Source organism: Staurois parvus, unplaced genomic scaffold, assembly GCF_062004578.1.
Source record: "Staurois parvus isolate SC_StPar_1 unplaced genomic scaffold, SC_StPar_1.0 ptg001621l, whole genome shotgun sequence".
Lineage (NCBI taxonomy): Eukaryota > Metazoa > Chordata > Amphibia > Anura > Ranidae > Staurois > Staurois parvus.
This window is the reverse complement of record NW_028319417.1, coordinates 286,662-300,937: the sequence shown is the minus strand read 5'-3', so window position 1 is coordinate 300,937 and position 14,276 is coordinate 286,662. Positions and strand designations below refer to the sequence as shown.

Below are 14,276 nucleotides of genomic sequence, written 5' to 3'. Positions count from 1 at the left end.
TGTATAAATACGGCGGCAGAGAAGCACGGGCAGGCAAAACCACGTTTTAAAACGTGTGTTTTGTAAACAGGTAGGGGGCACGCGCGAGGCGCGCCGCCACCCTACCTGTCCCGCCGATCACAGCCGCGGATGTCAGTCACCGGGTCACAGCCGGTCCTTACCGGCTATCTCCCGGCGATCGGCGCCAATCAGTGACAGAGAGCACAGCTGCAGTAGCTGTGCTTTCTGTCACTTCCCTGACAGCTCGAGGACAAACTGATCAGGACAGAAGAGTTTCTCTCTTCTGATCAGCCTGTCCCCATCCAGTACACACCCCCGCCCCCTAGTAAAACACTCCCCTCACATAGATAACCCTTTCCCTGCAAAATAAAGTTAACCCCTTCCTCCCCAGTGCCATTAGTACAGTGTCAGTGTTTTTTTTTTTCACTGATCACTGTATTGGTGTCACTGGGGATATCAGTGACCCCAAGTCAGTACCCCCCAATGTCAGAATGTCCGCCGCAGTCCCGCCATAAGTCACTGATCGCCGCCATAAGTCGCTGATCGCCGCCATTATTAGTATTAAAAAACCCTAAAAATCCCAGTATCTTTCCCGCCATTTGTAAATGCTATAACTTTCATGTAAACCAATTAATTTACACGTATTGGGTTTTTTTTTTAGCAAAGACATGTCGCAGAATGCATTTTGGCAGAAATTTATGATTTAATTTGATTTTTAAATTTTTTTTTACTGGACATGTTTTATAGCAAAAAGTCCAAAATATTGTTTTTTTTCCTCAAAATTGTCAGCTTTTTTTTTTATAGCGCAAAAAATAAAAACCGCACAGGCGATCAAATACCACCGAAAGAAAGCTCAATTTGTGGGAAAAAAAAGGATGTAAATTTAATTTATGTACCGTATTGCATGACCGCGCAATTGTCCGTTAAACTAGTGCAGCGCTGTATAGCAAAAAAATGGCATAAATTGCAGTATCTATACCATAGTTTGTAGACGCTATAACTTCCACACAAAGCAATCAATATACACTTATTGGGATTTTTTTTACCAAAAACATGGAGCAGAATACATTTTGGCCTAAATTTATAACCAACTTTGAGTTTACTATAGATTTTTTATAGCTGAAATTAAAAAATTTTGTTTTTCTTCAAAATTTTTGGCCTTTTTTTGTTTATAGCGTGAAAAAATAAAAAGCGCACAGGTGATCAAATACCACTGAAAGAAAGCTCTATTTGTGTGAAAAAAAGGACGTAAATTTTGTTTGGGTGCAGCATCGCAATTATCAGTTGAATTAGTGCAGCGCCGAGTAGCAAAAAGACACCTGGTCATTAAGGGGGGTAAATCCTCTGGAGGTCAAGTGGTTAAAGGTGATATAAGATCTTCTTCCTTGAAAATCAGATAACCTGATAAAGGATCTATCGTACCACCAATGGAACGCCTGTGGAGAGGAAAAAGCCGTGATAAAATTCGGGTCGCCAAAAAATGATGAACCTGGAGAGACAGAGGAGACCAGATTTAATTTAAGTTTATATCGTGACCAAAGCATCAATGATTGGGCAACAATGGAATTATGGATCAATAATGAGCGGGGAGGAATTTTTTACCACAATATGCCTGGTAGATAGAACAGATGTATAGATTGAGATTCAAATCTGATCCACAGGATCTGGAAATTAATAGTCGCCCATTGTGATAATTGTACAAAACGGGCCGACAGGTAGTAAAACCAGAAATTGTGAAGACCGAGGCCACCCATCCGTTACGCCCCGGTATAGAACCGATGAAGTGAAACGAGGACATTTTTTACGCCAGATAAAATTGTTAATCATCCATTGAGCGATCTATGAACGTTTCCCAGACAGGGATTGGGAGTGTTCTAAATAAATAAAGTAATTTAGGCAAGACATTCATTTTTACCGCCGTGACTGTGCCCAAGAATGAGATAGGGTATCCATGCCAGATCTTCAACAGAGTAGAGAGGCGCTACACACATGGTGGGTAATTAGCAGCAAATAATTTCGAGTATCTGGGAGTGAGGTTAATACCTAGGTAGGAAATCTGATCTATGGCCCAACAAAGTGGAAAAGAATTGCGGAGAGATGCACTCAGGGAATCAGGAACATTGATAGGCATAAGTACTGATTTAGTAAAATTTACAGAAAGATCTGATACTGTAGCAAAGTCATTCAATAATGTGCATAAATTAGGCAATGATATTAACGGTTTAGTAAGGAAAAGTATAACATCATCTGCATACATACATATTTTGAAATGAGAAACCAATAATGGGTGACCAGAAATGTCCAAATGTGATCTTATTGCAATTGCCAAGGGTTCCAATGCTAACGCAAATAACAAGGGTGAAAGAGGACAGACCCGATGGGTGCCCATGCCCAGTGTACAAAAAATCAGAATTACATCCTGGAAGTCTTATTCTTGTTTTGGGGGAGTCGTATAAAGCATGTACACCAGACAGAAATTCTGCACTAAAGCCCATCTTCTGCAGTAATGAAAACAAATAGGGCCAGAGGAGACTATCAATAGTCTTGTTAATATCCAGGATCAGCAACAAAACTTCTTTAGAATGAAAATTGGCATCCTGAATAACATTTAATGTGAGACGAATGTTGTCCATGATAAGTCTGTCTGGGATAAATCCTGATTGGTCCGGAGAGACCAAAGAGGAGATAATAGGGGCCAACCTATCTGCCAGAATGCGGCTGAATATTTTCAGATCATTGTTTATTACTGAGATTGGTCTATAGTTTTGAGGTAGATGATGGTCTTTTAGTGGTTTAGGCAATAGAGACATGTTAGCCAACAGCATCTCCTCGGGAAACCTGCCTCCCTGCAAAAAATCATTGAATACTGACATCAAAAAGGGAGCCAATGTAGGGACAAATGTTTATAATAACTGGCAGTAAACCTATCAGGGCCCGGTGCTGTGGAAGTTCTTAGTGCGCTAATGGCCTCCAAAGTGCATGGGACATTGAGAGAGGATATCGGAGAGGGTGTGAGAGCAGGGAGGGGTATAGAATCAAGCCATGAGCTGTTTAGGGGAGCAGTTGGTTGCGGGATAGCTAATAGGGTGGAATAAAAATTTTCAAAAATACCCAGGACTTCACAAAGAAGAGAGGAGATACTGCCGGATTTAATATGTAACTTGTAGATATGTGGGGGTCGTATAATGGTTTAATTTCCGTGCGAACATAGTAGACACTGAGTTACTATGTAATAAAAAGGAGGCCTTCGACCAGCGTAGAACTTTTTAAGTTTTCTGGGAAAGTAAAGTATTTAGTTCTAGACCAGGGGTGGACTGACAACTCATGGGGCCCCAGGTCAATAGGGGATCATGGGGCCCCTGTGTCCTTGCCCAAACTCAAAAAAGCCTATGAAAAAGGTACCAGGGGCATCTCATGGGGCCCCCTACTGACCCCGGGCCCTCAGGCAGTGCCCGAGTTTCCAAATGGTCAGTCTGGCCCTGTTTTAGACGCTTTTGCGATAACATCGTTTTGTTAAGGAGAGATGGATTGCCAACATGAGCTCTATAATGTGCTTCTAATTCTCGGGTAAGTTTCTGAATTTGTTTCCACCGCTCTCTATTTCTAGAAGCCATGGAAGTAAGGCGGCCTTGCAGTACCGCCTTATGGGCTACCCACAAGATGGCCGGGGAGATATTGGGAGTTGTGTTTGACTGAAAGTATTCTTGAATAGAAATAACTACTTCTTGGCAAGAGTTAGTATCCGTAAGCATAGAGTCTTTGAGTCGCCAGGAGTAGGGGGTAGGTGCTAAACCTATGAAAGTGATAGCGCGATAATACAGGTGAAACTCGAAAAATTAGAATATCGTGCAAAAGTTCATTTATTTCAGTGCAGCAACTTAAAAGGTGAAACTAATATATTAGATATAGACTCATTACATGCAAAGCAAGATAGTTCAAGCCGTGATTTGTCATCATTGTGATGATTATGGCTTACAGCTCATGAAAACCCCAAATCCACAATCTCAGAAAATTAGAATATTACATGCAATCAATAAAACAAGGATTGTACATAGAACAATATCGGACCTCTGAAAAGTAGAAGCATGCATATGTACTCAGTACTTGGTTTGGGCCCCTTTTGCAGCAATTACTGCCTCAATGCGGCGTGGCATGGAAGCTATCAGCCTGTGGCACTGCTGAGGTGTTATGGAAGACCCGGATGCTTCAATAGTGGCCTTCAGCTCTTCTGCATTGTTCGGTCTCATGTCTCTCATCTTTCTATTGGCAATGCCCCATAGATTCTCTATGGGATTCAGGTCAGGCGAGTTTGCTGGCCAATCAAGCAAAGTAATGGTTTTCTGCACCACTGTCAGGTCAGCATTCTTTCCCATGATTGTGATTCCTACTGAACCAGACTGAGAGACCATTTAAAGGCTCAGGAACCCTTTGCAGGTGTTATGGCTTAATTATCTGATTAGAGTGGGACACTTTGAGCCGAGAATATTCCACCTTTTCACAATATTCTCATTTTCTGAGATTGTGGATTTGGGGTTTTCATGAGCTGTAAGCCATAATCATCACAATGATGACAAATCACGGCTTGAACTATCTTGCTTTGCATGTAATGAGTCTATCTCATATATTAGTTTCACCTTTTAAGTTGCATTACTGAAATAAATTAACTTTTGCAAGATATTCTAATTTTTTGAGTTTCACCTGTATTATGATCCGACCAGGGGCTTAAATGAATGCAAGCTTTCCTAGAGTTATCTAGCAGAATGGGGAACAATAGATATAATCTAGTCTAGCATAAGAGTCATGTGGGTGGTAGTAAAATGAATGATCTCTAGCTCTTACATTATGTGCCCTCCAGGAGTCTACCAGTTGAAGTGTATCTAATTTTTTGGTAAGGGATTTTGGGAAGGCCTGGAAGGATGGTGAGGATGAGCTTCTGTCTAAAAGGGGGTTAGCTACCAAATTAAAATCACCTCCCACCAATAAATGAGTGGATAGAAACCTATCAAGAATTTTGAAAAAACGGGAAAAGAAGGATGCTTGCGCCAAATTTGGTGCATAGACATTAGCGATTGTGAGTTCATGACCCGAGAGGGTACCTTTAATAATGATAAATCTGCTCTCAGGGTCGCGGTAAACAAGTTAAATTTCGAAGGGAAATGAGTTGTGTACAAAAATAGCCACGCCTCTACTTTTAGTAGAATGTAAGGTGTAGAACCCCTGTTTGTAAGATCTATGAAAATATATCGGGTGTTTAGCGGATGCAAAATGAGTTTCCTGTAATAAAATAATTTTTGCCTCTAGTCGTTTATACTGAAGGAAGGCAGTTTTACGCTTATTTGGTGAGTTGAACCCCTGGACATTATGTGAGATACACTGGATTGCCATGGCAAATAAGAATCACATCAGTCAGCATTATGGTATTCATCTGAAAGGTATCCCTTATAGTTTTAATCATATAGCAATATGAATGAGTCCCCACCTTATAAAAATCCCCACCCTATACTTAGTGGCAAACAAATCTTTAGGAAATAAATCTCCAAAAATTACAAATATAAAAGTAAATAAATAACATTAAATAAAAAAATAAAAAATGAAGTAAAGTCCTTTTCACAAATGTGGTGAAATTAATACCCAGTGTCATTAAAATCCAAAATTATAAATAAATAAAGCAATGTCCAGACTCCAACTTGATAGTCCTTTAACCACTTGCCTACCAGGCACTTATACCCCCTTCCTTACCAGGCCAATTTTCAGCTTTCAGCGCTGCCGCACTTTGATTGACAATTGCGCAGTCATGCAACATTGTACCCATATGAAATTTTGATCATTTTTTTCTCACAAATAGAGCTTTCTTTTGGTGGTATTTAATCGCCACTGGGCACTTTACTTTTTGCGCTATAAAAAAAAAAGTGCAAAAAATTTGAAAAAAAAAAAGTTTATTTGTTTCTTTTATAAAATTTTTCAAACAGGTATTTTTTCTCCTTCACTGATGTGCGTTGATGAGGCAGCACTGATGGGCACTGATAGGCGGCACTGATGGGCACTGATAGGCGGCACTGATGGGCACTGATAGGCAGCACTAAAGGGCACTGATAGGCAGTTCTAATGAGGTGGCACGGATAGGCGGCACTGATAGACAGCACTAATTAGGGGTCACGGATAGGCGGCACTGATATGCAGCACTGATAGGCGGCACTGATAGGTGACACTGATTATGGGTACTGATAGACGGCACTGACTGGCATCACTGCTGGGCACTGACTGGCACAACCCCTGGGCACTGACTGGTGGCACTGACTGGCAGCACTGCTGGGCTGCACTGGTGAGTGGGCACAGGTGGGTGGCACTGGTGGGCACAGGTGGGTGGCACTGGTGGGCACAGGTGGGTGGGCACAGGAGGGTGGCACTGCTGGGCACATGTAGGTGGCACTGCTGGGCACATGTAGGTGGCACTTCTGGGCACAGGTAGGTGGCACTTCTGGGCACAGGTAGGTGGCACTGCAGAGTGGCACAGGTGGGTGCACTGCTGGGCACAGGTGGGGGCACTGCTGGGCACAGGTGGGGGCACTGCTGGGCACGGGTGGGCGGAGCTAGTGGGCGCACTGCTGGGCGGAACTTGCGGGTCTCACTGCTGGGCACCGATCATCAGGGCACTGATCATCAGTGCCCTGATGATCGGTGCCGATCCCCGCTCTGACAACTGCCGGTTCTCGGCAGTACTTTCCTCACGATCTGACAGCGTGAGGAAAGTGCAGCCGAGAACCGGCACTTGCATTTCCCTGTGATCAGCGTCTCATTGGACACCGCTGATCACGTGGTAAAAGGCCGGTATGATCGGCCTTTTACCACATCTCGTGATCAGCTGTGTCCGTAGGACACAGCGATCACGGAGATCGCCGGGTGCGCGCCCCCTGGGGCGCGCAGGAGAGCGCGTTCTGGGGGGACGTCATATGACGTCCACCCAGAACTGGCCGGCCGCAGTGCAGCCGTCATTCGGCTATCTGCGGTCGGCAGGTAGTTAAAGATGTCGAGCCCTTCCTCTGGCTGCCAAGAGGTTTTAGAATGCCTCAAAGAAAAACAAACTCACAATAGTGTATTACCTCAATAACAATATAATACTATTGTGAGTTTGTTTTTCTTTGAGGCATTCTCCAACCTCTTGGCAGCCAGAGGAAGGGCTCAACATCTTTAAAGGACTATCAAGTTGGAGTCTGGACATTGCTTTATTTATTTATAATTTTGGATTTTAATGACACTGGGTATTAATTTCACCATATTTGTGAAAAGGACTTTACTTATTTCATTTTTTATTTAATGTTATTTATTTACTTTTATATTTGTAATTTTTGGAGATTTATTTCCTAAAGATTTGTTTGCCACTAAGTATAGGGTGGGGATTTTTATAAGGTGGGGACTCATTCATATTGCTATATGATTATTCACACTTTCAAGGGTGAAAGTTTTTTATGAATATTGGGATAGCTTAGTAGATTTATTGGGTACCGTATTTCACATTTATATCCCTTATAGTTTGTTTAAACAGTGGAACATTCGGATCCACATCAGAGAAGGCAAAATCCGCCAGTATCAATTTATGGAGCATCCAAGTCCCAATATGGCGTCCGGGATGTCCACAAATTGGTGTATAAACAACATCATGTACCAAAATTGTCAGAGAAATAGAAACAAAAAGCAATAGAATTGGGACTTTAAGAGCCCCTACAACTAAAGGAATCGCTATAAACCATGGATCAGGTAGGCTATCTGCCTTTCCTGAAAAAACAGAAAAAATTAACAGCAAAGGGCCAATCGGGCCCAAACTCTGCAGCCGTGAAACACGGGAAACAGAGCTGTCACCCCCGCAACTGGGCGGTGACATCTCCAGCCATGCTAGGTGGCAGGGTGGGGTCACGTGTCCAAGAGTCCTAAAACATTAGCGGTAAAGTAAAGGTCCGATAACCCTTGCTGAACTTTTGTGCGACCAGATAGCTGAAGAGGAAATCAAACATAATAAACGTATGAATATGAAGAGATCTCAGCATTGTCCAAAAATCCTTTCATCCTGTTCTTGCCTCTCCTCCTTTCCTTTCCCTTCGTGGAGATGGAGTATGCCAAATGGGAGATACCTGAGGAGTGGAAGATGGACGTTGAGGTGAGGGGGCGTCTGCCAGGCCTAATTTAGCCAGGATTTCTCGGCCTTCATGAAGAGCTGTAGCTATGTATGTGCTACCATTGTGTGGGACTATCAGTTTAAAGGGGAAGCCTCATTTGTAGCGGATACGAGTTGAAAAAAGGGTGGATATGATTTCCTTCATTTTTCTGCGTTTCTTCAATGTAGCCGGAGAGACATCCGGAAATATTTGCAAAGTTGAACCTTCAAACGTGATTGTTGAAGTATTGCGAGCAGCAGTGAGTATATCTTCTTTGGTCAGGAAATCTTTCATATGAAGGACAATGTCGCAAGGCGGTTTATGATTAGGAGGTTTTGGGCGCAGAGCTCTATGGATGCGATAACAAGCAAAGGACCCAGTATCGTGGTCCGGAAGGAGGGACCGGAATAGCTTGCTTGTGGCTTGTGAAAGGTCAGTCACAGTCTCTAGGACTCCCCGAACTCATAGATTATTCCCGCGGTTGCGATTGTCCAGATCCTCAACCTGCGCCTGCAACTGCGTAAAGGCCGTCTGTAAGTGAACGTGATCTCTGGAGAGCTCGCCATAAGCTAAGCTGAGCTCGTCGGTCAGTGCCGGAGCCCAACGCAGCTGTTTCCTGAGAGAGGATGTTTGTGCTCTTGTGGAGTTCTGATTGGAATTTTTGGAATCTAACTTGGTGTACATAGTTTCCAGGCAAGATTCCAAATCCCCCTTAGTAAGATGCTGTGCATACTCACTGTTGTGAGCGGAAGGATGGACTGCGATATCCTGTGTGGAACCAGATGGAGATGCTTGTTCTGTGATATCTTGAGGCATGCTGCAAATCTCGTGCATTTTCATTAAATATGTCATAAGGGATTTTTGAGCATTACCCCTACTTTTCTTTTTGGTGGCCAGCATACAGGAAGTCTCCTGGGGGTGATCAATTGTATTTTGTATAACCAAGTATAGTAATGACCCCAGGGGACCTATAACGCCCGGTACCGGTGCAAGGATATAGTTACATACAGGGGCGGACTGACCATTTGGAAACCCGGGCACTGCCCAAAGGCCCGGGGTCAGTAGGGGGCCCCATGAGATACCCCTGGTAACTTTTTCATAGGCTTTTTTGAGTTTAGGCAAGGACACAGGGGCCCCATGATCCCCTATTGCCCGGGGGGTCAGTAGGGGACCCCATGAGATGCCCCTGGTACCTTTTTCATAGGCTTTTTTGAGTTTGGGCAAGGACACAGGGGCCCCATGATCCCCTATTGCCCAGGGGCCCCATGAGTTGTCAGTCTGCCCCTGGTTACATAGATGCAATCAGGCGTCTAAGCACACTTTCTATATTGTAAAAATGAGATTCAACATATGGAATTTATAAGTGGGTATCAGTTGTGGTGGTTATGTGCAATAGGGGCCAGAGAACCAGATGCTGGCCCAACCACTGTAATAGGGCCAGATAAGGCTCAGGGGACTGCGTGGCACAGGATCTCCAGGGCTCTAGAACCCAGAGCTGGTCAGATGGGGTATAGGGAGCCCAGATATCTGACTCCCAGGCAATTGCAGGCCACCGCAAGCCTCCAGGCCCAATAGGGGCTGCATTTATGATAATATAGGCCTCAGACACTTGTCACAGTCCCTGGAGCACTAATAGGGGACCTGATGCGTGCTGGCTGCACTCCCCCCCCCCCCCCCCGCTGGCTGTACTCATGATTGGGCCAGATGGTGTCAGGAACGGGGGCCTGGCTATGTCGTGGCAGGCTGCGGTAGGCCTTAACAGGCCGGTTATGCCAGCTGCTGCGGAGAGGGGCCAAACTCAATCCACTCCCCTCTTTCAGGTGTGGCGAGGGTCGGAAAGGCCTCCGGTGCCCACTAGAGGCTCCGCTGTGCGGACGGCAGCAGATTATGTGAAGAGGATAGATCGCGGTAGGCCATATCAGGCCGGGTGTGTCTGCCGCCACAGAGAGTGTCAGGAATGGACTCAGCACTGGTGGTGGGACTCACCTGCCGTGTGGGCTGCAGTACCAGGGCTGACCAGCGGGTGCTCTCAGCAGCCAGAAGCTCACTCCTGCAGTCAGCCAACACCTGAAGCTGATTGCAGGAAGTGTATTTAACGAATGACCAGGCCTGTGATCGATCAGGGCCTTGGTGTATGTTTCCCATGTGCCCTGTTCCCTGTATCCTGTCTCTTACCTGCTCTGTTCCTGTGTTCATTCCGTTGCCGACCTCTGCTTGTTCCTGATCCTGCTATTCTCCTGATTAACCCCTGGCTTGCCTGACTACTCTTTTGCTTGATCCCTGGTACCGCGCTGCCCGCAACCTGCTGAACCTGGCTTGTGACCCCGACCATTCTCTGCTCGCTCCTCTTGTACCTCGTTGCCCGCACGATACCGACCCGGCCTGCCTGACTACGCTTACTTCACCCGACGATCCATCCATCCATCCCACACGGATCACTTCATTAAGTCTGCCTGCCTCTTCCCATCAGACTCCGTTCCCGCACTCCCTTGCCAGTACTCTCTACCACAGCCGGACGCACTCAGGGGTCTGGACCTGGTTCCAGTCTGCACCAAGTTCATCCCCACCATCAGGGGCCCTGGTGAACAGTAGGCTGGGACTTAGACCCCGTGCCCTGAGGAAATCCGTGCTGTGGGCTCGGCCTGCCTGACCGCTCCACCTCTCCAGCCCTGACTGCACTGGTACCTATCAGTTTTAAGGTTTATTGCACCTGGTTGTACATATTTATGTAAGTGTTGAGTTTGGTTGTTTGCACTGCGTTTGTTTGTGTTGCCTTTAATAAATTATATTGTGTTACATGCTATACCTGAAGTCTGTGTTTCCCTGTGTCGGTCCACACACCTCTGGTCATACCTGGAGCCCTGACAGAGAGGGGCCAAAGTCACTCCGCTCCCCTCCTCTAGGTGCGGGCAGGGTCAGAGAGAACTTTGGTGCCCGCCGATGCCTCGCTGCTGCCCAGATGGCAGCAGATTCAGTTGCAAGGTGCCGGAGCTAGTGATTATGCGGCCGCTCCGGTCTCCATCTTGAACACACACACCCATTCTTGTAGGACAAAGGAAGGTCTGTTTTCAAGTCATGACAGACACTGAAACAGTTTTTCTTCCTATCCTGCACACCAGCAGGAGTCCAGGCTTCTATTGTATAGAAGGAGATCTTATCAGGAATAAATTAACATGCTTATGAAATATGTGTGTGTTCTTCCTGTACAATATAATATATCTCAAGTACGGCAGATGAGTTCCCATGAAAGGAATGGGCAGACATCATACAAAAGCATAAGGGATTATTAATTGCTTTGTCTGAAGAACTTGGGAAAGCAGAAATTATATTTAAGCATGAACAGGGAAATCTACTAGATAGGACATGATTGGTCTGAATTTTCAGGTCGTTCAAGGTGGTCAAAATTTAAAAGTACTGTATCAATGTGGCGAAAAAACCTCAGTAACAGCAGCTGCCGGAAATATATTATTACATCCATTCATTATTATATTTATTGTTATGATTTTATTTCAAATCTGTATTATGATTAAAATGAAACAATATTACAAATTGATTGAGAAAGAAATGAAAAAAGGTGAAGAAATCATGTCAGGTATTTTTAGGCGAAGAATTACCTCTGGCTTAGGGCTCATGTACACGGGATGTTTGGAAAACACTTCTGAACGATGGAAACTGACTTCTGGAAAACGTAGGTTTAAAACGTCTGTTTAGCCCCGTTTATGTGCGTTTGCATTTAGAAGCGTTTTGTAAAGATAACAGCAGGAGACTTTCTAGAATGCCCAGAATGCACTGTAAAACAGTAAAAAATGGACTATTTCAGTCATTTTGAGAAAAATAAGAGAGAGCAGAAGCAGAGAGAGCAGTATGTGTTGAGATGTCCTGTCTTTTCTGGTTGTATTCACTATGGATCCCATCATGAGCATAATGCGGCGCGTTCTACCATTTGTTCCTTCACACAAAACCTGGAACTGACTGCGCTGGTGTACGGGGTCCATTTGAATACATGGAAAATGCTTTGCATGCATTTCTGATGATGAAAAAAGGCTCTGGACAGCATCTGGATATGGAACAGTTAAAGAACGCTTCTAAACGCAAACGCTTAAAAATGCGGTTAGCCACGTTTACATGCATTTACAAGCGTTTGGCGTTTGAAACACTGATAAAATCTACTCCTGAACGTAAGTTTGGTGCGTTCAAAAAAATGACTGTAAACTCAACTGCCTGTAAATGGCGATGTGTACATGGACACATAGGAGAACATTAGGGAGAGTTCAGGGGCTGCTGAAAAAAATGCAGAAAGGCTCCTGAATGTCAGTTTATCAGCTGCAGTGTACATGGGGCCCTTAACTGACCTGGGGGGATCCCCTATGAATAAGTCGGAAGTGACGAAACGCATCAGGGCATGGATGTGCTGCAAACGGAAGTGACGCAGACTGGAACCGCAACTGATGCGGGAGCGTCAAAGTTCGAGGGCCGGCGGTGGTGAGAGCACTGATTTGGCTTTACTTACACTAAGAGCTTACTAAAGCTAATATCTTTATCACTTATTTACATCTTGTAAGTGGCACTGTATTGTGGCAATAAAGAATCATCTAGTTGGTACTGCACCATTTGGAGGTTTCTCTTTTTTTTCTCTTACATGGTCACTGGAGTATGGAGCATTAGGAGGAGGAACTTGTATATTGGAGTTTAGGAGCGGTTGTCCTGGGATTCTAATGTTTCAACATATAAGGAGAATAAAACATCAAAGTGGTCTGATTTATTTATTGGAAAATCATCTATTAAAGCCCAGCGTGCCAACCATGAGAGTGGGAGGTGTAGCAATTGTACGTACAGAGATGGACGTGGTCATCCATCTTGCTACAGATCCTCCATCTTGAATCATTCTCTCTCCATCCAATCCCCCTCCCTCAGGAATGTGGGCTGTGTGTATGCTGAGTTCACAAGACATCAGGCACAGCTGGGTAGCTTCATGGTTATAAACCCCAATTAGCCTGGGCCCAGTATGTCTGTGAGACTCTTGTTTGGAGATGATCGTAAAGCTATAAACCAGTCCTTCACTGGACATGAAAGACATTCCAAGATAGCGGTAAAACACACATCCCATTTTAAAACCACTTTTCCATATAATTTCATATCTTACGATAGGAAATACTTACAATGAAGCAAAGCATATATTCTGAGAGGTCACTTTAATACAAGTCACCTGATACCTTACACCCCTAGTTAAAGTCTCTAGGAGAGTAGAAAGCCATATAGTTCTAGCTGAAATAGTAAGATATGGCATATTTGATGTCTGGACGTTCAGGATATCATTCTGTATATTAATCTACTAGTGGCTAGGCTGCTACATGTACCTAGGGAAAGTTATTGACCATGGTATAACTTGGGAGGGATTTGGTCATAGCCTGAGCTCCCCGCCTAAACAGCCCTCCCCAAATGAGGCGATTGGTTCTCTGCACCCTGCTGAGTTCCTAGAAAAGAGGTTGTCAGGATTGGAGGAGTGGATGAAGAATTCTCCCTTTTAACATCAGGAACCAACTTGGGAGAACGGCACCCTTTTGTTCAGCACACCTGATCTGCTTAAAACCAAGGACTTTGGCAAGTAATCTACCTCCTTAAACTTCTTTCTGTCATCTCTTTGCTGTATTATTGCTCTCTGTATTTATATATATATATATATATATGAGTGAATGCCACATTTTTAAATTTTTTAATTTCCCGCCGGTTCTGTCCCCCGTACGTCCCGACATCGCAGGGAATGGAACCCAGAAGATGGATGCCGGCATTGGCCAGAGGAGATGGCCGGGGACACTGCAGGGGGGACATCGTGGGAGCGAAGGACAAGGTAAGTGATTGAGGGATCCTGGACCAACGCTGCTGTGTATTCCCGAGTGTAGCTCGGGGTTACCGCTTCTGGTACTGAAAGTTAACCCCGAGCTACACTCAGGAATACCTCCAGGGGGGTTAATGCCTACAAGCCTTGCTACTCCAACACCGTTGTCTTCTGTTAATGACTGAAATACTCTTCATTTGCTACTTCACAATAGAACGGGCAAGAAGCTCAGTATTTTTCTAAAGTTTCTTTCATTTCTATAGCTACAGCTTTTATTTTTTATACTTTTG

At 44.6% G+C, this 14,276-nt stretch overlaps 1 long non-coding RNA gene across 2 annotated transcripts in view; it reads right to left on the bottom strand.

Annotated features, from left to right (window-relative positions):
• The window catches only part of LOC149435040 (uncharacterized), a 214,676-nt gene that overhangs the window by 152,365 nt on the left and 48,035 nt on the right, over window positions 1-14,276 (bottom strand). The window contains exon 2 of one of the 2 annotated variants that reach the window (XR_016308567.1): window positions 11,765-11,939. The exons of the other annotated variant lie outside the window; for it this stretch is intronic. This is a non-coding gene — a long non-coding RNA (uncharacterized LOC149435040). The remainder of the gene's footprint in view (window positions 1-11,764; window positions 11,940-14,276) is intronic. 2 annotated transcript variants of the gene reach the window in all.